Consider the following 25,757-nt stretch of genomic DNA (forward strand, 5'->3'; position numbering starts at 1 on the left):
CAGAGAGATGGCTCAGTAGGAAAAGGTACTTGCTGCCAAGGTTGTTGTCCAGGTTCCTTTCCTCATCCCCACAGGGCGGAAGAAGAGAACAGAATCTCACAGGTTGTTTTCTGGCCTCTGCGTGAGCACAGCGGTACATGAGTGCTCACACACACATGCGCATACACACACAGAGAAACACACACATGCACACACAAGCATTCACACGTGCACACACACACACAGAGAAGCACATGCACATACAAAATAAATAAATGACATTCAGTTACAAAGTTGCTAATTGTTGACTTCTTCCACTTCATAGAAAATTTAAGAATTCATTTCCTTAACATTTTAACTCACAAAATGTTGTGCTGTGAGACGCTCAATATTAGCCATACACACATTAATGTGATTTATCAATCATTCATACTACATGTACAGACTTTTACAAATACACACATTTCATAAAAATTATTTTATTTCTTACATATAGGCTCTATTCACACAGTGATCCTAATCTATGAATGTATATAAATCTTCAGTGGGTAACTCATTCACATATGAATGTCCGCCTATTTCCACTGTCCGTTTCCCAGCAATTCTACTTTTTGTTTCTACTATTATTTTTGCTCGAAGGATGCCTATGACTTTATTGTAATGATAAAATCTATTTGTTGTAAATATCATCAATTTTTCTGTGGAAATGTAAGCACTTTACCTTCCGTCTTTGAAGTTTGCTTGTCTGAGTAGAAACAAATTAGCAATTATTTTCTTTGCCTGGATTATAAACATCTCATTTATCTTTTGACTTCCATAGTTGGTATCCATCTAGATGCCAAGGTATCTAGTGTCACTATATATTTTCCCCTGAAGCTTTTCTCCCTTGTTTCATGAATTTTTGTTACAATATTCTCAAAGACCTAATAAACAATGATAAAAATATACATACATAACATACATGCAGATTGTTAGATGGTGATGATTATAGATAAATAGATAGATCATAGAGATAGATACATAGATGGAAGATAGTAGATAAATACATACATACATAAATGATATATAGATACATACATAGATGATATATATGATAGATGGATAGATAGATAGATCAATAGATAGATCGATCAATAGATCAATAGATAGATCGATAGATAGAAAGATGGGTGGATAGATAGATAGATAGATAGATGGATGGATGGATGGATGGATAGATAGATAGATAGATAGATAGATAGATAGATAGATAGATAGATAGATAGATAGATAGATAGATAGATAGATAGATAGATGGATTGATAAGAGATTTAAGTAACTATTTTCCCTTTAATTGTTTGCATTGCAATTTCTAGACTTCGTGAGTCTATCTTCATCAGCATTGTGGAAATTTTCTCACAGTAACTCTGGTAGCCGCTACTGCACATTCATATTATTTATTAATTTTTTCAGGACTTCAGACACAAGTCTTTTAAAAGTTATTTTCATTTTATGTGTATGGGTATCTTGCCTACATGCCTATTTGTATATCATGTCCATGCAGTACCTATGGAGCCCAGAAGGTGGCGCTGGATTCCCTGGGACTGGAGTTACAGACCATTGTGAGCTGCTGTGTGGGTGCTGAAGAGAAAACCTAGGTCCTTTGCAAGGGCAGCCAGTGCTCTTAACTGCTGAGCCATCTTTCCTGTTCCAGATAAGAGCCTTTTGACCTTCGTATTCTTGCCACATGTCTTTTAAAACAGCTTCTGTATTCCCACCGTTTGCATTTTCTGGGTTTCCTGGGTGACCTTCCTTTTGGTCCCTAGAATATCTCACCCCTCCCCTTTGCGCAAGCCACTGGCAAACGCATCAAGTGAGCTCATAGCTGCTTGTTGCATTTTTATGTTTTGAGGTTTCTGCTTGCTGATTTAGTTCTTTGCCCTGGTTTTTTACTACTTCCAGTTCCCTGCAGAAAACAGAGGTGTGACTTCTCCGCCTGCAAAAAAAAAAAAAAAGTCAGAACACATAATCAAAAGATTCACGTTTACAAAGCTCCTCTCGGGCGTTCCAGTGCATCCACTTTTGTTTCAGTTTCATCTTGTTTCAGTTTCCTCTTGTAGTTTTTGCCCCATGTCGTCCTCCTGTCTCTTCACGTATTTATCTCTGGTTGTGTGTTAGAAATTGCTCTCCGTGTTACAGATCTCATTTGAAGTTTGCATTAGAGAGATGGAGCGTGGGGGAGGCTGAGGTGGTGGCAAAGAGCAAGGCGTCACTCTGAACTCTGAGAGGCCTTCAAGAGAAGCACGCTTCAGAGAAGGCTGCATGTTCCAAGGCCCTGAGACCACACAGAGCTATGACCCAAACGTGAAAGTTGACCAGAAAGCTACAGCACAGATTATGAGACATCTCCCTGGCCAAGCAAGAGAAGCAGGTGAGGCAGAGGACAAAGCCTCCTCAGCTGGCAGGCTTGTGTTAGCATTCCTGGACTTTCTCCTAACAACGGGAAGCACTAGATATTGAGGGGAGGGTGAACTGTTTAGGCTGATTGCTACAGGAAGCAGAAGAAATAATACTGGTCTGGACTGGAGGCAGAGGGCTGGACATGGAGGTTGTCGATGGTCTGAGGGGAATCGCATGACCTGGAGGCTGACTGCCACTAGGGGCAGATGGAAAGATAGTTTGTCCGTAAAAATTCTGAGACCTGTGGTAGGTTGCTGAAACTCAATAGAGCCTAGAAAGAATGCAGGTATAGGGAACATGATGTCCACAAAGTGAGACCAAGGACCTTGAGACTCCAAGTAGTTCTGTACTCCAGGTCATACCTGTGCTCAAGGGACTGTCCTGACAGAGGGTCACTGTGGTCTCATGGTGATCTGTCCTCTTTAGCATGATTACCCAGACCTGCCAAGCAGTCAAAAAATGACGATGAACTAAGAGGATTCCAGGTACAATCTCTGTGGGCCATTCATGGAAAACACAGATTATAGCCACACAGTCCACACTGAGACAAGATGGCCAGTGTGGATTGGGTATGGGGAAGATCCTGGAGCATCCTGGTGACAGACTGGTTGCCACTTATAAGTGTCCTCCTGGGCTGGGCAAGGAAGGGACAGAGGAGAGGAGGAGCTCCTGTGGGAGGAGTCTCCCGGGAAGCATTTCCCACAACCACAGCTGTGGGTTCATATCTGGGCACATGTATCAATCTAGTAGCTATTATGGGATTCTCGATGTTTGTGGGCAGACCATCTCCACGAGATGGTAGTAGGTAAGGGGCTTATGGTTGGTTTCCGAGAAGCAGTGATTTCCAGGGAACCCGGCTGTTCACAGAGAGTTTGTTTAAGGGATTCGAGAGTTTGTGAGCCATCAGTTTTCCATGGAAGTCTGTCTCTGGGGAGCAATGATAACTGGAGGCCTGAGTGTTCCCAGGGACTCTGTCGTCAAATGGCAAGTGAGCTGTCCCAGTGGCCCCTTTGCATGTGTGCTTCAGTGTCTGGGCAATGCTGTGTCACAGCTAACTTGAGCCAGGACCCCTCAGTGCAGCCACCCAACTGGCTTCCACCTGCCAGCCTTCGTTTGGAGTATGCTGGCAGTCACAGCCACCTTTCTGTGGGCTGGCTGCCATCAGCAGATGGGCCTCCAGAAGAATGCCAGCATCCCTGGGAATCAGCCTCCATGGGTGGCATGGGAGAGAGATAGGCCCTCTGTGCCCTGAGGTAGCTGCTGTAGTTCAGGCACTGTCCAGACGCTAATGTGAGCCCTTAGCTGATGTCCTTCCCCCTTCCTCCCTAAGAGACTTCCTTCATAGTCATATACGACAGACTCTGTGAGCACTGGGCTCAGGCTGGCATCCGTGGCAATGTCACCCCTACACCCATTTTTTTTGCAGAAAGATTGAACTTGGAATCAAAATCCATGACGTCACTGTGGTTCTGGGAACAGCGGTGTCTGCCATAAACCCTGGCCGGGCAGGTGTACAGCCATGATCTTGAAGCTTCCTTACTGGTAGAATGGCTGTACTAGAGTGAGTGCTTCCGGTTCAAAGTTAAACTTTGCTTGACTCCAGGGGTTTCTGGAAGGTGAGGATGAGAAAGCCCAGACAGTTGCTACCCGGGTGCTATGGTGCATGAGGATGAACTGAGGTGCAGCTCTCCGCGTCTGCTGGACACCGTCACTTCAAGGAACACCCTGAACAGCACAAGAGCAGACACCCGAACCTTCATCCTAAGTTCTTCCTACTAGACTCAGGACCTTCATTAGCTAACATATGTGTTTGAAGGTGGAGCCCACATTACAGCAGATGAGAAGGCAAAAAGGAAATCTCCAAGATGGCCTTGCTTTGCATGTAACTTACAGCACAGGGATTTCCTGGCTCAAGCCACACAGTGTGGCTGTGCAGTGAATTCCTCTGAAGCAGGATCTCTTTCCTCAGCCCGATGCTTCACATCCTGTGGCTTTGACTACGCAGGCCCCTTCTCGGGTCCCAATCCTGTCCCCAGGCTTTAGAAGTCCCTGCTTATTGGAGTCACTGGTGGGAACAGGGCAGCCTCTGCCCAAGCTTGCAGAAGCTGCTTGGCCTGTGCGGGGTCAGCAATTCCTAGTTTCTCACAGAGGAGAAATACTGTAGAGGAACTGTGTGAAAAGCTACATTCTGATAGTTTTTGATTCAATCACTCAAGTATTTCTTAATTTTCAACATGCCTCTATTTTCTATGATGTGCATGTGCTGTTCTTATAGTTAGAGACACAGTGCTCAGAGATAAGAAGAAGCTAGCCAGGACCAGCCCGCGGCAGCCTTCCTGACAGAAAACAGCCTTGAGCCCCGAGGAAGATATACTCAGTATGCATGGCTTCTTTCTCCTTCCTTCTTTCTTATGTGGAAGCCTGCAGGCCTGTGGTCATCTGGAGGAGTGAGCACCCCTCTTCTTCAGTTAAATCCACTCCAAGCCACTCCAACCTTGTCCTTGAGAACTGATTGCAGGGTAGACGGAGCGCTGAGCACTTGTCAGCTCCTCCAACGCCCTTTAGAACAAATACACCTCGGTTTGGATCCAGGAGCCGCTTGTCTGACGGGCTCTCCCTCCTGATGTCTGTGGCTCTTTTTCTTCTTTAGTAAGCTTAACGAGACTGCTTTCTGCAGCCTGTGCTCTGGTCACTGCTCTCTGGAGTTACTGGGGCTTCGCCTTGTTAAGCGAGCTATCTCCTTCTCAGAACCCACCTAAGGTTTAGCTCCTCTTCTGTCTCATAGTCCCTGGTCGTCACAGGTCTGCTGAGAACATCCTGACAAGTGTACCTCAGTGTCCAGTGGGCACTGGCTTCAGAGCCTCTGGGAACATGAAAACACTGTAACCTCAAGTCCTTTTTGCAGAGCTTTGTAGGGTTTACACGGAACACAGAGTACCCCCTTATTCTTTGCACAATGTTTTGTTCATTGCTATTATCTGTGAGTGTGTGATTTGGAGGGCCATACGAATGTTACAGTTTAGATTCTAGTTGGAATCAGGCACACGAGACCAGGGGTGAGGGTGGTCACTTTGCTTCTTGCTGGGCTGAAATAGCAAAAGCAAATCTAAGCAATCTAAGGAAAGCAATCTAAGAAAAAAATTGCATCATGGTTCACAGTTTGAGGGTGGGGTGCATCATGGCAGGGAATGGCAGGGAAGTCATGGCGGCAGGGCCCTGAGGCAGTCTGCCACTTTGTGTCATAGCCAGAAGGCAGAGGGGGATTACTGTGCATGCTCACCTCAGTTTCTTCCTTTGACTAGATCCAAGACCCCAGTGCCATTCACTGCTAAAGCGTGTTTTTCCAACTCAATTAGCCCAACCTGGGACTTCCCAGAGCCTTGTCTCCTAAATGACATGATTCTAGACCCTGCCGATTTGACAGCACTAACTTTCCCAAGTGTCCCAACAGGAAACAGCCTGGAACTTGCTTCTCTATTCCCCTCATTGCACATCTCCATTATCTTGTAGGCTTGGTACAAACATGGAGGATCCAGTGCCAGGTTCAGCTGTGTGATCCTCCCTCCTGCACTCCAAGGAAGACATTTGCAGCACTCCTCTGATGACAGCCCCCAGATAGGAAGAACTGTTTCATGATGCCTTCCTCTGACTTACTAAGTGTGGTGTCCTGCTTCGGTGCCTCACCCCTGAGTGCTTCTGACTGCCTAGTCCAGTCCCTCCTGGGGACCATGCACTACCCTGTAGGCACCTGTTCAGTGTACTGTAGTGGGGATCTAGTCCTCTCTGTTCCAAGTGCTGTCCCTTCAGCTTCTCCACCAAGTCTCCTCCAGGTACCACTCTGTTGCCTCACCTCCACTAATGGCCAGGTCCACCCTCTCTGGGCAGTTCTGTCCAGTTCCCTGTGCATGACTTGGCCCCATTATGCAAGACTGAAAGGTAAAGACAAACTAAGCTGAGGGACTTTGCTGGGACTTGCATTAGAAGGGGAAGCACCCATTGAGATCATTTATCTTACTAAATGCTGTAGGCCTCGGGGATAACTATCACTACCTGATGTGTCAATCAAATGGAGTGATGCCATCCAAAAGGAAACGATAGTGAGACAGGAGCTGGACCACCTGAGGGGAGATAATCTCCAGTGAGTCTCTCCAGGTTCCTGTAACTGCTATGACACTTGGTTTGAAGTCAGCGTCCTTCCATGTAAGCCCAGCGCTAGGAAGGATATGGAGCGCTCCGACACTGGCAGATGTTACTGATGGTGATGGCGCCTCAGACAGATGCCACTAACACCAGAGAACACAGAGTACTTGGGTGAGGGATCGTGGGACCAAGCTCAGAAGCAAGGAAATGAGCGAGTCTCACCTCTGCCCAGCCTGCAGTGACTTAGCTTCTCTGAGAGAGGTTCTGAGAGATTTTCTAACAAGGCACCATAGTGCTAAAGGTACATGGTTTAGAAACTCTTATCTTTTGTGTTGAAAATGCCCTGTCAGGGGATATTGTGACCTCCAGGGCTCAGGTAGTTCTTTTGTGGATAGTGGATAAGAACTATTTTTCATAACTTAGCAAGAGAGAAAACCCACATAGTCTTTGTCAGCAGGCTTCAGAATGGTGCTCTTTGCAAATGGCTACCACTGGAGTCTGCTCAAAGCCCATGCTCTCTCGGTGCCGTGAGCTCAACTCCTAATCTCAAGCACATAGACACACAGGGGGAAAGTCAGATGTTGAGAGCCTCACCTGGATCCCCAGGGCTATTACTGCCCTGATTTAAAAAAAAAACAGGCAGATGCTATGTTTAAACAAAGAGGGAAACTGAGGCTCAGGGAGGCTGGAGAACTTCACCTAGCCTAAGTCTAAGCAATCTGTCCCTACAGAGGGCACTGCAACAGGCCATAGGAGTCTCAACCCCATTACCCTAGGCATTGGCTCTCTGGTCAGATGAACTTGGAGATCAAAGTGGGCAATCCCAGGAAGGCCAGGGCCTCATCTCTCCTCCTACACCAACAAATACTGGGGAGCTAGCAGGGATGACCAGCAGTACCCTGAGAGCCTCCCATGGCTACTGTGTCACAGGTAGGCAACAGAAACTCATTTTAAGAATAGGTAAACTGAGACACAGAGGGTCAGACACTGGCGTTGATCAGCACCTGTCAATCTGACAGAGGCCTGACTCCCAGGGCCGACAGTTCTGAAGCTGAAAGGCTCAGCCATTGCTAGAGCTGAGGTGTAGAGGCTGAGAGATGCTGGAACACCTGCCAAGGATCACACAGCAGGTGCCCAGTTCCTCTGAAGCCACTAAAGGCCACCCTAGTTACACTGCACAGATGCTCAGCTTTACTGTGGGGCCACATGTACCTGCCCAGCATAGAACCAGATTCTCATTGACGGCTGGGCTTTATTAGTTTTTTTTCTTGTATCCCAAGAAAGCACAGATAACACAAAAGAACATAGGTCAAAATGAAGGGATCTGTGTAGGGTGCTGCGTTCCTGAGCACAGACACTTGGCCAAGAACTACTGTATCCTAGTGCCCCATCCAGGAGACCATCCTGGATGGTCCTAGAGTCTATCACTACCGCCACTGGAGGCAAGAGGTGAAGGGAAAGGAAGGAACCCCTTGTGAGGGTACTATCCCACAGACCCAGTTCCCCTACCTGGTACTCCTTCTAGGGTCTGGTGTCAGCCCATGGTGATGCAGAGCTGATGACACAGCCCCTTCACTCTATTGGCATCTCCTCCTGCTCTGGGTCCTTGCTACCCAAGCATTCTGTAGCTTCAGGGCTGATGACGAGCAGGGACAGGCACAGTGAGGCAATAGGCTGCATCTGGGCAGATCACAAGTCTCACAGCACCCCAAACCCCCACCACCTATGGGCAACTCCGGGGTGACCCTCAGCAGGGTGAGCACAGTGGTCTCTTTGTCTAGGAGCATCTCATGACCTCTCTGCTCCCTCGGGGTCCTTGAGCGAGGAGTGTACGCTGAAGGAGACGAAGCAGGATGGATTCCCCAAGGGCCACGTGGGCACCTGAAGGCCGAGGATGTCTGCAGGAGGAATGAGCAGCCCTGGATTAAAACCCGACAATGGAATTGGAAATGATGTTTCCCTGCAAACGGATTCTAAAATAAACACTCCGGAGCTGGCACGCATTTGCTGTGCCCTGCTTCTCAACACAGCCGAGATTCACTTACGATCATGTTGGTTATAAATTGCAGCCTGCATTTCTCATATCAAAATGCACAGCCAGTGATATTTAACGCTAAAGAAATATATCCTCCAGCAATGAATACAGTCAGAAATTACTCACTGAATTTAACCAAGGAGAGAGAGATGCCATGGAGATGTACTGCATAAATTTGGGCATGTGGGACAATGGCCACCGTTTATTAACATTTTATCTCCTCCTGGAACTGTTTGACCTTGCTTCAGCAGTTTTATTGGGAGCGAGATCTCTGGACGCTCCCATTTTCCCCCTTTCCAAGGCAGCCAGACTTGTTCTGAACAGTAAATACGATTGAAGGTGTTCATTTACTGATGTCTCCTTTAACCCAGAAGAAGAAAAATGTAGAGAAAGTCCCCTGACCCCCAGAAGAAAAAAAATTAACCCTACCTTTAAATACACGGCAATTCAGACCACTTAACCACGCCGCAGTTCATAAAGGAGAAATGAAAGCAAATTACCTGCGAGGGGCCAAGCTTTGCGACAAGTGCATAGGCTCAGGGGCATTGTATATTGGAGAGGGGACTTGAGAGGGTCCTTATTGATAAATGTCACCAAATTAAGTCCATTCATACAAGCTAGGATCATGTGCTGAGCACCAAACCTTCCCCTGGCCTTGGGCCACTGAGAAGCTTTCAAAGATAGCAAACAGGCAAAAGCCTGTTGACGCCTAGGAACAGGGGTAGGGAGGAGCAGGATAGACAATCAGCAGGCATGAGATAAATACAAGGTTGGAGGAGTTAGATGAGGCGCTCCATGTCAAGGGACACTCCTTTCCCCTTGGCCACGCCTCCTTAGCCACACCTCCTTGGCCACGCCTCCCTGGATACACACCCCGCCCTGAACATTGCGTGGCTTTTTCTCACCTCCCACCTTACTGGTCACACTCAGGAGAACTGGGGACCCTCTAAAGGAGGACTGTGGTGTGCACAGGTGCACACTAACCATAGGGAACCCCACCTACCTCATGTCCAAGACCCAATATCACGTCTTTCTGTTAAAGCTCTGGTAGGTGAAGAAAAGGTTGGGGGAGCATTTCTTCAATCAGCTGTTACTATATTTAAAGCCTCCTTAACCTCTATCAAAAGCTCCCATGGATGCCGTCCAAGTGTTGAGCAGGATTCAGGCATAGGCTTCCTTCCCCAGACAGACCTAAAAGGAACACCAATTTATATGTGTTCTCTGAGTACAGCTACGACATGTGAGTTCCACAGAAACAAGGCTATCCCAAGATACGAAGAGAAAGATGACAGTGTAACACTTGCACTCAGAAACATTATTGCATGAAGAATCCCAGATATCTCCTGATAGACATATAATAATAAAGAGGGAGCGAGGCAGAGATTAATAGACCGAGAAACAATTGCAATAACTATGAAAAAAATAGTGTTACTTGTGGCATTTAGCTTCATTCTTATGTTTTAAAAAGCCGTTAAAAAGGGAGCAATATGAAATTTGAGAATGTGTTATGTTTTGAATGGTTTTACAAAAAGTATTTAGTGTGTGTGTGTGTGTGTGTGTGTGTGTGTGTGTGTGTGTGTGTGTTCTGCATGTTTGTCTCTGTTCCACGTGTATGCAGTACCCGTAAGGAACCAGAAGAGACCATTAGATCCCCTGGAACTGGAGTTACACGTGGTGATGAGTTATCCTGTGAGTGCTGGGAATGGAGTTCAAGTCTTTTGTATGATCAACTCATGCTCTTAGCCACTAAGATATCAGGTCCCTAGCCCCGTTAATCTAGTTTTTGACCACCGGAAATACTGTCCAAAGGTCCTTTCTGACAATAATTTATTAAAATTTTCTTGAAGTTGTTATTTTAATTAATTAATTAAATTCACATCCTGACCACAGTTTCCCTTCCCATCTCTTCTCCCAGTCCTTCCCCCGCTACCTCCCATCCTATCCACCCCTCCATTTCTCTTCAGAAATGGGGAGACCACCCATGGATACCAACCAGCCTGGGCTTACCAGGTTGCAGTGAGACTAGGTACATCTTTTCCTATTGAGGCTAGACAAGAGAGCCTCATAGGGAGAAAGGGTCCAAAATGCAGGCAGCAGTGTAAGAGATAGCCCCTGCTCCCACTGTTATGAGTACCACATGAAGGCCAAGCTACACGATTATTAAATATGCACAGAAGACCTAGGTCAGTGTTGTGCATTCTCCCTGGCTAGCAGTTCACTCTCTGTGAGGCCCTATGGGTCCAGGTTAATAATTCTGTAGGTTTTCTTGTAGTATCCTTGAGCCATCTGAGTCCTAAAATTCTTCCTCCCATTCTCCTACAAGATTCCCCAAGCTCTGCCTAATGTTTGGCTGGGGGTCTCTGCATCTGTTTCCATCAGTTGCTAGGTGAAGCCTTGCTGATAAAGGCTATGCTAGGCTCCTGTCTGTAGGTATTGCAGAATATCATTAATAGTGTCAGGAATGGGTTCCCTCTCTTGACTAGAGCACTCATTGATTGGCCATTCCCTCAGTGTCTGCATCATTTTTAGCATTGCACATCTTGTAGGTAGTACAAAGATTTTGTGGCTGGATTGGTGCCCCAGTTCCTCCACTGGAAGTCTTGCCTGGTTACAGGAAATGGTTGGTTCAGACTCCATATTCCCCATTGCTAGGAGCCTTAGCTAGGGTCACCCTCACAGATTCCTAGGAGCTTTCATTGCCTTGGGTTTCTAGCTTATCCCAGAGATTGCCCCTCCCTTCCATTTCTCTCAGTATTCTCCCCCCTGTCACCCCCCTACTTGATTCCTTCTGTTCCCATCCCCACCCATGTCTCCATCCTGTCCCCTCCCCCATCCACCCATGGTGTCTATTCTATTTCCCTTTCTCAGTGAGATTCCCACATCCCCACCACCGCCTTGAGCCTTCCTGGTTACTTGGTGTAGTTGTTATGTTTTCTGGTGTATCTTGTGCTGTACATTGTGTCTGGTGCCCCACCTGAGTGACAAAGAAGGAGATAAATGCTCCTGGGGCCTGAGCCTACCCTCTCAAAACCTTCCTCATGAAGACATTGACCCTTAATGATGGGGTAATAGTATCTGGAAAGAATATTCTTGGTTAATTTTTGTGAGGTTGTTTGTAGAGTAAATCCCTTATATCTACATGGCAGAGTGCTGCATACCTGGTCTATGTTGGTTATGTGGGACAAAACCTGTTGCTTCCAGAGTTGTGATGAGTGAAGCGACAGAAGACTGAGTCCAGCAAAGAAGGAAGGATACAATCAAGAGATCTGGTGGACTTGAATGGCGTGGAGCTGCTGCCACAGTAACAGGCTGAGCTCAGGGAGTACATCCTATAAGTGAAAGGAACACGTTAAAAACCGATGAGAATGAGCCCAGAGAGACACAGCTTCCAAGTGAGTACCCATTTGATTCTTTGTGCTCTGTGACTAAAGTATGTGATATCTTCAGATAAGCTTCTCTCTCTCTCTCTCTCTCTCTCTCTCTCTCTCTCTCTCTCTCTCTCTCTCTCTCTCTCTCTCCCCCCAGATGTTGATGGTGATTGACACAGAGACTAGGATATTTAGAGATACTTAACCCTAAATAGGACATCTTCGCCACACACCCTCAAACCAAGACTCATAGATCATTGCAGAAGGGGGGCAGTTAAGAGCCAGAGGTGATGGGTGACTACAAGGAAACAATGTTTTTCTGCACATAACAGGGTAGCTGCATGTATGAACTCACAGTGGTCATGGCAATAAGCAAAATCCCAGCGTAAAGAGGGAAGGAGGTCATAAGGTCCCACCTCTAGCCGAGGAGCTATTAGCATCTGATAGTTGTTGGGAGATGGAGAAGCAGTTTTCTTCAGGGGTGCAGGCCATGTGTAGGATGACTATGCCCCAGTGGCCCACATATCCAAGAGAATGTGAGCAAAATAAATCAAACATGATGGCATAAAAACAAAACAAAACCAGGTTGTGTAGAGAGCTGTGGTTGAATCAGGGCAGAGTGGGGAAAAGAAAGAGATATGGTAGAAATAGATTGCATAAAATTATCTACCAAGGGACTAGTACCAAATGAGGAGCGGTCAGCACTGTCACATCATAAGCCAGGAACACAGATTCTCACTGCAAGCCATTGCTGCTGTGTCTACACATGAGTGCAGCCATTTTGCCACTGGCTGTGAGGGTTTCTGTGTTTAGTTTTAGCTGACAACTTGACATACTCTGGAACCATCTGGAAAAAGAGTCTCAGTAAGTGATTATCTAGGTTAAATAGGTCAAGGGGGTGACTGTCATGATTATATTAACTAAGATGGAAAGACCCACCCACTGGGAGTGGCAGCATCCTTGGGTTTGGACCCTGGACTATATCAGTCTCCACTTTGTTCTCTAATATCATAAGACCTGTCTTCTTTTCAGCACCCACCAGGGACAGAATGAAAGTCCCAGATGCACTGTGGCCCTCTCCTTGCTTCCTAGCACCTGATGGACAACGTCCTAACTCAGGGTTTTATTATGTTGAATGGATCACCACAGCTACCTCCTTGCCTAACCTCCTGCCATGACACCTTTCCCACACCCATTATTTCTCCATTGACAGTGGGAAAACCACCAGGGTTCATGCTCAATAGGTATATCAACTGGACATTTGGGCATCCAAAAAAGAGATGTCAGGGCATATTTTGTTCTTCAGGAGGATCTCAGGGTAGAGAGCTTATATAGATATTTGGGATGTGAATCAGGAAGTAGGATTGAGCAGAGGCAGCTCCCATATTGCATTGTGGATCCAGGGTCACCTCAGGGAGCTTAGTGCTGGAATAGACAGAAAATATCCAGTCTCCATCCTGTAAGAATTGCTTTGGGTTGGCTGATGAAGGTGTTCCACAAAGGCTGGGGTGCATCTTGAAGTCTCTGCCCTCAGTTTACACCTCCTTCCCATGAGACTACATGGTGGGTCCTCCTCAGGTAGGAGCTCCGGGCTGTGTGTCACTTGCTCCATTGCCCCAACAGCCTGTTGATATTCCTGTCCATCATTCTCCTGATGGGCCCCTGAACTAGTTCACAAAGCCAGGTCAGGAGCCACTGCCCCATGTCAGAAGCTACAGCCTTCAGGTTTCAACTCAGCTGGAACCTAGATTTTGAACACTCAAGGAATTGTTTTTTTCATTAGTTAATAAACCTATTCACTTTACATCCCAATTGGAAACACCCTCCCCTCCCAGTCCCACCTTCACAAATCTCTCCTCCTACTATCTCTTCTCCCTCTCAAAGAAGGAGAGGCTTCCCTTGGGTACCACTCTACCCTGACATCAAGTGAGGCAGAAGTAAGCACATCCTCTTCTATTGAGGTCTAACTGGACATTCCAGCTATGGAAAAGGGGTCCAGTGTCAGGCAACAGAGTCAGAGACAGGCTCCAGTTCAATTGTTAGGGGACACATGTGAAGACCAAGCTTCACATCTGCTACAAATGTGTAGGAGGCCTAGATCCAGTCCCTGCAAGTTCTTTGGTTGGTGGTTCAGTCTCTGTGAGCCCCCATGATTCCAGTTTATTTGAATCTGTAGACCTTCTTGTAAACACCCAGAGAACTTAAAGAAGCTATGTGCTTGCAGGTCCCAGACAGATAACCTGTGCCCAGCTATTGTGGCCTTCAGAGTTTGGCACACCAAGATCAGTATGGTCCCATCTCAGCATGTTGAATGAACACATATGACCACACTCTCTGTCCTCCATGAGGCCTCTTAGAAGTTTGAAGAAATAAATGTATTAGCATTCATGAGGCTGAGAGAGTCATTGACCAGAATACAAAGCTTTGTCCTGAAGATCATGAAGCATTTATATCCCTCACCTTAAACCCATACAGGCATGGCCTGTGCCCCTCCTGATGTTGGGTCACTCTGGCATCCTCTTTCCCTGTCATCCACAGTCTTGCTAAAGGACTCTCTTTTCCAAGAGAGTCACTCTTCAGAGGCAGTGCCAGCCATAGCCCCGGAGGGTTCAGGTTCATCTTAGATAAGGTCATGTAATAAACCAATTTTCTTATCACCCTCTAGGCAGTGAATCAATTCAGAAAGAGCCAAGGCTTTGAAACTAGAAAGATGCAGAGAGGGACACAATAGTGTAGCAGCTAGTCCCCAGGAGCAGAGGTCACCACAGAACCCTCATGCCTCTTGACCAAACAAAATATTCACCCACAGGGTATGACCCAGAAACAACTAGGCCAGCAGGAGGAAATCCAGAAGATGGCAGACTCTTCCAACTGTATCAATGACAGGTTGAGCTGATCCCACCCTGTGCCCACCCCACCATTCCTACAACTCTTTACCCCAGTTCTCTGGAGACCTGGCATACTGACCAAGCTCAAAGTGACCCTGGGAAGGGGTTAGGTAGCAATGGCATCCCATATTTGATCACAAATGTATACAATGGACATGTCCCTCCTCTTCTGGTACCCTTTTTCCCAGATCTGCTACATTTGATATACAGGCTGGTGTGAGAGAAATGACTTCTCCTCCAGGACCCATCCTCTGCCCAGAGTTCACTTCTCCACTAAACTATGCTCTAACCCTAACTCTCTGTGATGGCCTCATACATTACACTGCAAGCTTGGGTCTCAGAAACCTGGCTAGAGGCTGCAAGGGAGTGAGAAGGGACAAACACAGAGAAAATCCATGGTCACGTCGACCGTGCACACTCTGATGGAGTGCCACCTACTACCACTACTACCACAACAACCTTAAGTCTTGGTATGTTTGTTACACATAACACAGGCAGGCAGAGGTAGTTAGCTGGTCTCTGCGAGAGGTCTCTGGTGGCCGCCTCAGGCTGCAAACATACAGGAGGAGGTTGCGGTTGCTGGTTTTTGCACAGACTGGTCAATCGTTTGTAAAGACTTGTTCTACACACTGTCAACATTCTTTCATATTCTGACCAGAGGAAGGCTTTGCCATTCTTCTATGTCTGAGGCACTGGATTCATGATATGGCTGCGCTCCTGTCAAGTAATATGAATTTATTCAGGACTTCATCTGCTCTTTCCATATTCCCTGGGAACTTCTTAGGATCCCCAAGTACATCAACCAGGAGAGATATGTCCTCTAGTCTGTGACTGATGATAGAGCTCCCAGATCTTCCAATAGTGCACATAGCAGAGCTCCAGGCTATTCTGTGGACTAGAAAGGAGCAGTGGTCCCAGAGAGTCAGCTGGGTGGAGGGCTGAATGTGTGGTCTTGCAGTAGAGCATAGCCAATTCTGTGCTGGGTGTTGTATGTGTCTTTTACATACAGGGTCCAGGATGAGGGCATAAAAGCAGGATCCCAGGGTATATTGTCCCCCATCAGGGACACATTGGCTCCAACCACTTTCCAGAAGAGGAAAAAGTGAATAGACAGGCCTGCTGGTGCAAAGATGGTGTTTGTGTGGAGTTAGCTGAGGTCCAGCCTACTTTTATATCTTCACACTGGCTAGCTCAGAAGATTCCAAGCAATCCCATGTGAGTACACACAATGGAGACAGGCCTAGAGGTGAATGACCATGCTCTCTGCCATCTCCTCTCTTCCAAGAGCACCCATCATGCATGTGGGCCTCTGTTCCACATATATTTAATTTAAGATTCCTTCATGACATCCTATGCTCCTCCTGGACGCCATGCCATGCCTTTTTTTTACCTGAAAGCTGACCTTCAATGGTGACCTCTATGGCAGGTTCTCCCAATCTAATCTCTGTGTGGAAGAGAAATGAAACCTGGAAAGTGGCCCCTGGTAGAGCTGTGTCTTGGGTCTGCCACTTACAATCTGAGAAACATAAAGATCACTCCCAAGCCTTGGGTGCAGGGTCAGGTCTTAAGACCTCCCAGCTTTGTGAATAGTTCATGCTCAGTCCTCCAGGAGCTTGGTTCACTCTGGGTGCATGGTGTACCCCCTTGCTTTGCACAGCATCACCCTCTGAGTGTGCCTTACTTAATTCTCATTATTCCTTGGGCTCCTGATGTGAAGCTCACTACACTGTGGGTACTGGAATTTATTAAATCAGATTGTCACAGGACAAATGGGGCTAGTGTGTAAACTCGGCAACTGTGAGATCCCTGTGTGCTACCCTTTCATACATAGTTTGTGGATTGAGTGGTTGGGTCAAGAACTGTCCTATACACAGGACAGGGGACATAGGAAACGATGACTGAATAAAAGAATAGATAAATAAATGCATGAGTAAGTGCTCTATTTCTCTCACAGACAAAACAAGACAAAACAAGTAGCCAGGATTTAGTCTGGGCTGAAAAGGATGCTCTTTTTCACACTCCAAGTGGAACTTCCCCTACTACCAGGAGAAAGAGGCCAGGGGAACAGGCAGCAAGTCTCTAGAACGGTGCAAGCAGGGTACTCCAATCTCAATCTGTTGAAGTCAGAGAGCAGAGGCAGTGTGAGGCCTATAAGTGACATGGGTGTCTTTGACTTCATGGTACAGCAGACACCATTCACAGCATGCCAGGAAATGGCCCATGGATCAGACTGATCAACTCAACACGCTAATGACACAATCTGGAGGAAAGTCACCTCCCTGGCTCCCACCTTGGTGGATATGACTGGTGACCATACGTGGAAGGGGGAGACATTTTCAGATTCTAGCCACCATCTGGTCAATCCCTGGTCCATATGACTGTCCAATCCCTTTTATTCCGGCCTCGTTAGAGACTTATCTATCTCCTTTTGCTGTTTCTGGATCTCACTTGGGACCCTCAGAGACTTCTTCCTCTTATCTCCAATGACCTATAATTCACCCATTGTCCCCCACAATGTGTTCCCGAGGGCTATCTAAACCCCACTGCCCCGTTTGTTGGGCTGATTAATTATCTCTGCCTTCTGCTGCTGGCCCGGCAGCCTTGGGTGAGGTGTCTGGAGTGATTGTTCACTATTGGCCCTCGTTTGTCACATTTAACTCTGCAGACTTCCAAAGGACTCCAGTTTCAATGCTAGACTTAACAGGCCTTTTACAAAATCAATCCCTGTCTTTTTATTTTAAATTTTATTGGGTGGGAAAGGACGAATTAGATCTCATTTACAGATACCTGCCTCTGAGATGACAGCCTGGCCAATGGCATGGCTTTTGTTCTGGCTTTGCTCAACCATTTTCACGGCAGGGGACATCCCAAAAAAGGATGCTCATATATCAAAGGGAGGGGGTGAAGGATTTGAGCCAGGCCATCTGTTAAAAGCCATAAACACAGAGCTCATGAGCAAGGAAAGGAGATGTGTTACTTTTAAGAATACCAAGTGTTTAAATAATGTATTTCCCCTAATTGTAGATGAAAATGTAATTTGGACAGCGGGGATTACACCTGTAAACATCTTTCCATTTTATAATTTTACTAATAGGCGTGTCGTGTAGATCTGTCACTGAGTGGCTCTGACACTATTAGGAGCTCCAAGTCTGGGGGTGAATATGAGCTAAACTGGCTCGCCTCCATGAAGCAGCCACAGAACCAATCATGTCTGTATTTGAGCATGGGGCTGGGGTGTTATAGGGCGCACTTTGCTATTGTTTGCATTGTAGCTACACACACACACACACACACACACACACACACACACACACACACATATACATTCACAAAATATTTTAAGCCCTTTAAGCTTACAGCTCAGGAACACCATCAGATGATCCACACGCCCACCATTACCATGCCTGTGGCTCTTTCTGGTGCTCTGAGGACATGCCTGCCAGAGACAATGTAATGGAGGAAGATTGCTTTTGGCTCATCATGGACTCGCCATGGTGTGTTTGTATGTTCTTCTGTTGACAGGCACTTGATTAGCTCCCGATTTTTAGCTACTGAACAATGTTGGTGTGAACACAGCTGAACAAGTTCCAGTGGAGTTTCTGCTTTCAACTCCAAATTCAGAAATCCTAGCCCATTGTAGCAGATGAGATGTGGCGGTGTTAGGGGCTCCATTCCAGGGTGAAGGGAACCTGAAACCAAGCCTGCTCGTATCTTAGAGAATCAAGTAGAGGTCACACCCACAGCCAGTTGTGTATAACCTTCAAAGGCCTGGCCCTGGTCACCACCCTTTGTCAGTTGGGACCTTTCCCTGTGGATTTTGAAGAATCCACGGCCTTCAAAATGCTGCCAAAACTGGGGTGAGGGCAAATGCGCAGAACATGAGACTCAAGCCAGGACAGCTACTATCCACCCCCAGAAAACTGTTGACCCTGCAGAACCAAACCTCCATCTTCATTAAATTTCCTGTCCTCTCTTCCCTAAGGCCTGGAAGCTTCCATCCAATTTTACACTTCTGTAGATTTGACTACTCTAGGGAAATCCTGCTGTCCTTGTGTGGCTGACTATGTCATCAAGCACAGGTCGTCAAGGCACACCCCTGTGTTAGCCTGCTTCCGAATCCCCTTCCCTGTAAGGGTGACTGATATCCCATTTGCGAACTCACCATGGTGTTCATACGTTCTTCCATTGATGGGCCAGTGGATAGCTCCTACTTTTTAGCTGACTACATTGGTGTGAACATGGATAAATGAGTCCTGAGTTCCTGCTTTGAACACCACAGAAAACACCCAAAAGATGAGTGCTAAATGTGTGTGCACACATTCACATACGCTTGTGAGGTTCACACATGTGGGGACACTGGACACGCATGTGTTGTGCATATGTATGTAGAGGCCAGAGGGCAGCACCAGGTGTCTTCCTCAGGCACTTCTACCTCGGTTTTTCGGGATGGTGGTGGTGGCACACACATGCCATCACTTGAGTGTGCCAAGGGTCCCTTCTCTCTTTCTACCAGCTGGGTCTCTGGGATCAGACTCGGATCCTCAGGCTTAGCTGCAAGTGCCTCTATCTCTTGAGCCATCATGCCTTCCCCTTCATTCTTTTTGGAGATATAGTCTTTTGTTGGACCTGGGGCTCATCAATTGGCTAGATTTGCCGGCAAACTCAGTGAATTGATCTTTCCACTCCCCATCCAGACCCCCAGCTCTAGAGCTACAGACAAATGGCTCCTTTTATGTGGGTGCCACTTACTAAACTTAGATCTCCAGGCCTACACAGCAGGTCTTTTACCAATGGGACCTCTCCCCAGTTCTCTGCATTGAACTTCTGGAGGGTCTGTCATACTGTGCTCCACCAGGCTGTTCCCTCTGCCTTCCCAGCAGGACTGCACAGTCTGTGATTTCTGCAGAGTGCGTTATCGCAGGACCGAGTGGAACAGTCCTGACACAAAAGTCACATTCAATGTAGATGCACCAGGAAGGGCTGCACACAGAGACTTCCACGAGGCCACTCAGAGCACAGAGCACCTAGGCAGACAGGAAGCTGATCTGGCTTCTACATCACCAAAGTGTGCCAGCTATGAAAACAGTGCTAGGTGTCAAGTGGAGCTCCACAGTCCCCAAAGGCACTTCTTGAAACCACACTCTAAGCCTGCCTTACCTGTTCACCTACTCATTGCTGGGACCACATGGGGAGAGATCTCTCCTTATAATGCAACACGTTCTTTCTCCTTATAATGTAACACATCCTTCCTAACGCCTGTCCTGCCCCCGCTTTATACTGGTTCACCTTTGTCCCAGCTTCACAGCTGTTTCCCTCTCACAGGGACCATGGTACACGGACGCCACTATTATCAGTTGAGCCCAGCAGAGTGGGCACAGCAAACACAAGCTATACAAGCTACCAGGCCTCATGTGGTCATTTGGAGCTGCTGGCATGAGGCTTGGTATGCAGAGCAGGCCACTGACTCTCCAAATGGTCTGATGGCTGAGCAGGCACACGACCCTCCAAGCTGGCAGGGATTTCCTTCCCTTACCTAGGACATCCCTCACTGTGCCCACGGCCTGAGGCATCCCTCATTCTGTGGGTTGTAGTTCATTGACTAATTGGCAAGAACAGACGGGGCTGGGGTGACAGGGCCCCGAAGTGAGAATCTGGCTCAGTTCCTGCTAACACCACCTTCTGCTCTTTCTGCCAAGCCCAGCAGAGCCCGTTTTTCAGGCAGATTCCATATTGTCTGAGCTTGGTCCACATGGCTAAACAGATAGCTTTTCCTCTCTGCATATTCTAGAACAAGCGGTGGACATGCCCCATTTGGAAAAGAATATGGAGCAGGTGGCCTGGACAGTGGGGGCAGGCTGCTGAAGGGACAGGGAGGTGGTCCTAGTGTCTCTTTGGAAAGCCTATATCCTTTGTTCTTTGATACACCAGGATGTAACTAGTCAAGGAGACCAAGGTGGACACAGGCCTGTGAGTCCAGGGGTCAGGTTGGACACTCAGACTATGGGAGGTTGGCTGGATCAAGCATCAGTCAGAAGTTACAAAGGCCAAGGTAGACTTCTGCCATCTTTCCTCCATGCAGAAAGGACTATAAGAGACCACATTTTCCGTGGTATCAATCCTTGATACATGGTAACTTTTACTGTGTAGCAACTACAGGATGATTCAAACTCCTTTACTCAGACCAGCCTCTGGAACACCCAAGCCCTGAGGATGAGAGAAGGCAGGACAAGTCAGGGAGTTGGATAGAAGAGGTACAGTCTGAAGGAGGCAGGGCCACTCTACAGGGAACGCAGGCAGCTCCAATGATCTAGGGCATAGAGAGAGAGAGAGCCACAGTAGTGCAGGGGTCTGGGCTCAAGCACTTCCAGGAGTCCAGTACAGCACAACGTGTAGAAACAGACTCTAGGTGGAAAACAGGGTCAAACAGACCTCAGTCGTCCCTGTGTACCCATGGCCCTCTAGGGCAGGCAGCAATGTAATGACAAAGCCTTCCTGTGGCCTCTGTCATGCCTCCGGGTACCTCAGAGGAGCTGGAGCAACAACAATACTGGGTTTGGAGACAGAAGACAGGGCTGAAGGTCTTTCAGGGTGGAATGGCCAGATCAGGAGCAAGGATACTTCTAGGAAACCTGGGGCTTCATCTCACTTCAGAGAGCAAGTGAGAACCAGAGACTGTGCATTGATAATCCCTGGCTATATCCTGTCTATTCCCAGCACCAGACTCAGGTCAGAGATCACCCAGAAACTTTGTTGACTAAAGCAACATGTCTAACTGGAACAGGACAAGGCCACCTCCCTCTGTAAGGCTGCCTAGGGGGAGATATCCACCCAAGCCATGCAGTGGCCACTCACAATTCTGGGCCCTTCTGTAAGACACGATCCTGAGTGAGCTCTCAACCTCTCATTTTTAATTCTTCCTCTGCCAAACAAGGATGCTCTTCATCAGGAGTTTCACGAGGCTTAGAAGTCATCATGTGAAGAGCTTTGGAAATGTTGAACTGCCCTCTCTGAATGTCAGACAATATTATTTTTGAATCAGCTTCAGGACATTGCTTGAAGAAGTATTGGGAAATTGATTTTTTTCCCCGAAATGTTCTTGTACCTTGATCCTTGAATGTGCTGTCAGTTGCTAGCAGGCATGATGTCCCCTGTGACTCGGGGAATCTGGAGCCACACCTGCCCCCACAAGAGGACTTTGTATATGATCAGTGGGATGAGAACAAATGGACAGTGGCTGCCATGTGCCTTTGGTTCTTCTCCAACCCACCCTCCTTCTTTATCTCTATGAACTTCGTATCTCCTCAACTGGGGCTTCTTGCACATGATATCCAATTGGAGTCTAGGTCCAGAGGGTATCTGAGGATATTTGAGTCACCATTGTTCTAGCCAAGCCCCAAGCTGAAGAAATCACCTGTTCTGGCCAAGGACAGAGTCTCAGAAGCTCTATGGACCTTCCTCACTTGAGATCTGGTAGCACACATCACCCACCTGCTAGCCCTGTCTGTGTTCAGCTTCTTGTAGGCTCTTGTGTAGCATTATTCCCAGATCACACTCTTATTCCAACACCAGTCCAGAGTAATGCTACCATTGAAGTTAAACTTGGTGAACCAATGAGTTTACTTGGATTTATTGGGGCTATACTAGTAGTATGGATGAGAGGTGACACTGATGGCTCAATGGCAGCTGCATTGTGGAAAGTCCCCTCAAGCTTGAGTGATACCTTGTGAGAGCTGGAACCATGGAGGTCTCTGCATGACTTACAGCTCAGCAATCCAAGAAACTCCTGTCCTTGTGTAATCTTGGGAAGGAGGGCTTTGTGAATCTCATAAGTTTTAGGGACTTCTGAGACTTGCATGTTGTTAACTTCCTAAGTCTTATGAAGCCTCCTTTCATGATAGATTTTTCAATTTTGAGGAAATTGCTACACAACATGTACATGGTCTATCTCCAATCAAGTGGGTGGAGTTCCAGGTCTTACACAACTGTTCTAGGTTTGTGTTCCATTCACTAAATTTAATTTTGCCTGGGATTCTTGACCTTCCCTGGCTCTTCTTCCCAGGGCATGGCAAAAGTACTCCATGCTTCTTCTTTGGAAATCAACACAATACACATAAACTTTGCATCAAGACCATTTCAAGTGTGTCCCTTAGTAGGATTAAGCATATGTAGCCATCACCACCATCACTCACAGAACTTTGCTTATCCCTCATAATGGAAACTCCACCACCTTGAATACAAACTGCCCCTCGCAACTCCATTCCTTCTGTCTTTATGGATATCAGTCCTGTGACTTTGGAGAGACACCTGTTAGTCTCAAGCAGGGTAGCCCTTCTGTGACTGGTCATGCTACACATCATGTCTGTAAGATTCAGCCACATTGGAACAGACACCAGAATCTCTTTCTTCATCTAGGCTATATGTCCTATACTAGATGCACTATATTTTGTCCATCTACCCACCCACTGATGGACACTTGAGTTGATCCCTCCTCTGGCTATCAATGATAGTGCTAGTCTGAGCTAAGTTACAAAAGCATCTCCTTAGGATTATACCCAGAAGGAGGTTCTTGACCCAATGGGTCTCTCAGTTCTGTTGTTCAACACCCCTTCTCCTAAGATCTGTAAGAAAACCAACCACTCTGGCCCCAGACTATTGTAAGTTTACATTTCTGTGGTCATGGTCATTTGCTTATTCCTGCCCCCCTACCCTATATGTCTATATTTCTCTTCAAGCCTCTATGGAGCCGGTCTTATTGTCTTATTGCTATGAAGAGACACTATGACCATGACAACTCTTATAAAGGAAAACATTTAATTGGGGCTGGCTCACAGTTTCAGAGGTTCAGTTCATTATCATCATAGTGGGGAGCATAGTGGCATGCATCAAACATGGTGCTGGAAAAGGATCTGAGAGTTGTACATCTTAGTCCATGGCCTCAGGGAAATCCACACTGGCTATAACTTGAGTATTGAAGACTTCAAACCCCGCCCCCACAGTGACATACTTTCTCTAACAAGGCCTCATGTCCTAATGGTGCCACTCCCTATGGGTCAAGCATTCAAACACATGAATCTATGGGGACATACCTATTCAAACTACTACAGAACCTATGCCCCAAAACAGTATAGAGTTCAAGCTAGTCATGCACCACTGCCCAAATCTTTCCATTCCCTACAATCAAATTATGCAGTGTTGCCTAACTGCCCATAGCTTTTGCACTTAGCCAAGTGCTGAAGCTGGTTCTTCTTAGCAACAAAGGTCCCCAAACCAGCCTTTCAGTTTCCAGTTAGCAGTTGAGTCTCACATTGAGCCTGGGAGATGCCCATAGCCCCCAGGGAGTGTCTAGACTTTGAGTCAAACCCACTGTTCACACACAGTTATATGGATTGCTTGTACAATGAACTGATAGAGATTGTACAAATATCTAGAAAGCCTATGTGTCTAGTTACCTGGCCTCCCTGTCTGTCTCTGAAGTCACCCAGCCCTCCAGTAGCCAGGTCAGATAGTAACATCATCATATTGGCTGAGTTGTTGGCCTCAGTGAAACAGGACCGCCTTATCAAGAGCCCCAAAGACAATCCTATGTGTCATCCTGGCAAAAAAGGAGAGCTAATTCACTGACCCAGCTAGGTCCCTGTTTAGCCGCACATCCTATATGCTGGAACCATGAATCTGTAGAGAGATTTCCACATTAAAACAGTTCACATAGGGTCGAGATGGGCACAAGCTTTCCTTCTAAATCTGGCCAAGTGATGGGCCATTATGTTTTCCCCTGGGATAGAAATGTCCTTAGGCATGGTCGTGGATCAGGGGTCAAACCCTAAGTTGAAAGCAGACCCTAGCCTATGCCATCCCCTTTACTCTGCATGCTGGGAACCAAACCATTCCTGGCCATCTATCTTGCTTCCTCCAGCTCAGATAACAGCTTTGGGGTTAATGGAAGTCATCATGGTAGATAGGTCATAGCACTCAGACAAGGAAAGCCACATTGTGACTATGTTGCACAAAGGCACACATAAGCTCAGTCCTCCATGGCACTAGACTGGTGTAGACTCACTCTGAGGGTGTCTGGCCTTACAAGAGCACAGGTTTGTTCATCAGTTCTCCCAATGACTCATAGGCACCGTGTGCAGTGCTGGTTGGCTATGCTGGGGCTGAGAGATAGGTGGTAAAAGGCCAGAGACCCTGACTTCTGTCTGGTCACTGGTCTCTCCCATTTCAGATGATGAAGGTTTTCTCTGTACATGTCACCACAATACATGAAAATTGTAAGTGCCTGATTCTATGGTTTCTCTAAGCAACTGTTGGGCTAGGGACCTATATTCTAGCTGTCCCAAGTTCCTCTCCCTGAATTCTTTGCAAGTGGGATCTTCATACCTGTTGTCCAGAGCCCAGCTTCCAAGTTGTCTCATGCAGTATTCTTGGATTCTAAGCAGAACTGTGCAGGCAAACCAAGTCACTAGAGGCCACTGAGGAGGCTTCAGAAAAGGCCTTCAAAGAGCTGTGTCCAGGAGTACTTGTAATCTAGTCCCCTTGGGGGCATCACAGAGAAGAGAGGGATTAATAGTGCCTACATATCATACTGTTCCTCTCCCTCCCAAACCCTTCATACTCAGACCTCAAGCAAATTCATGAGGATCCAGGTATAGTCAGCCAGCTTCAGGCAAAGATGGGAACCAGGCATATGGTGGGGGTGCTCCTAAGTTTGTGACAGGCCACACGGCTCAACTACAATGTCTGTACCCATGTGGGATCGTGAATGCGTTCTGCCCACAAAGAGTGTGAATGCATTCCTACCCACAGGGAGCAGCAGCCCTGGCCGAGTTCTTGTACTCTCCCTGCTTCCACTCCCCAGGGGCTCAGGTTGCCGACAGCCTAATGCGCTGGGCCACACTCCACATTAAACAA

General features: G+C 47.1%; 1 long non-coding RNA gene across 1 annotated transcript in view; it reads right to left on the bottom strand.

Moving 5' to 3' along the window:
* Nucleotides 1-442: 442 nt before the first annotated feature.
* The window catches only part of LOC108351522 (uncharacterized), a 47,844-nt gene continuing 22,529 nt past the window's right edge, over nt 443-25,757 (bottom strand). The window contains exons 3-7 of the long non-coding RNA XR_015626164.1: nt 25,227-25,381; nt 11,752-11,922; nt 9,597-9,784; nt 8,068-8,456; nt 443-1,954 (exon numbers count right to left, since the gene is read on the bottom strand). This is a non-coding gene — a long non-coding RNA (uncharacterized LOC108351522). The remainder of the gene's footprint in view (nt 1,955-8,067; nt 8,457-9,596; nt 9,785-11,751; nt 11,923-25,226; nt 25,382-25,757) is intronic.

This window comes from Rattus norvegicus, chromosome 7 (assembly GCF_021556685.1).
Source record: "Rattus norvegicus strain SHRSP/BbbUtx chromosome 7, alternate assembly SHRSP_T2T, whole genome shotgun sequence".
Lineage (NCBI taxonomy): Eukaryota > Metazoa > Chordata > Mammalia > Rodentia > Muridae > Rattus > Rattus norvegicus.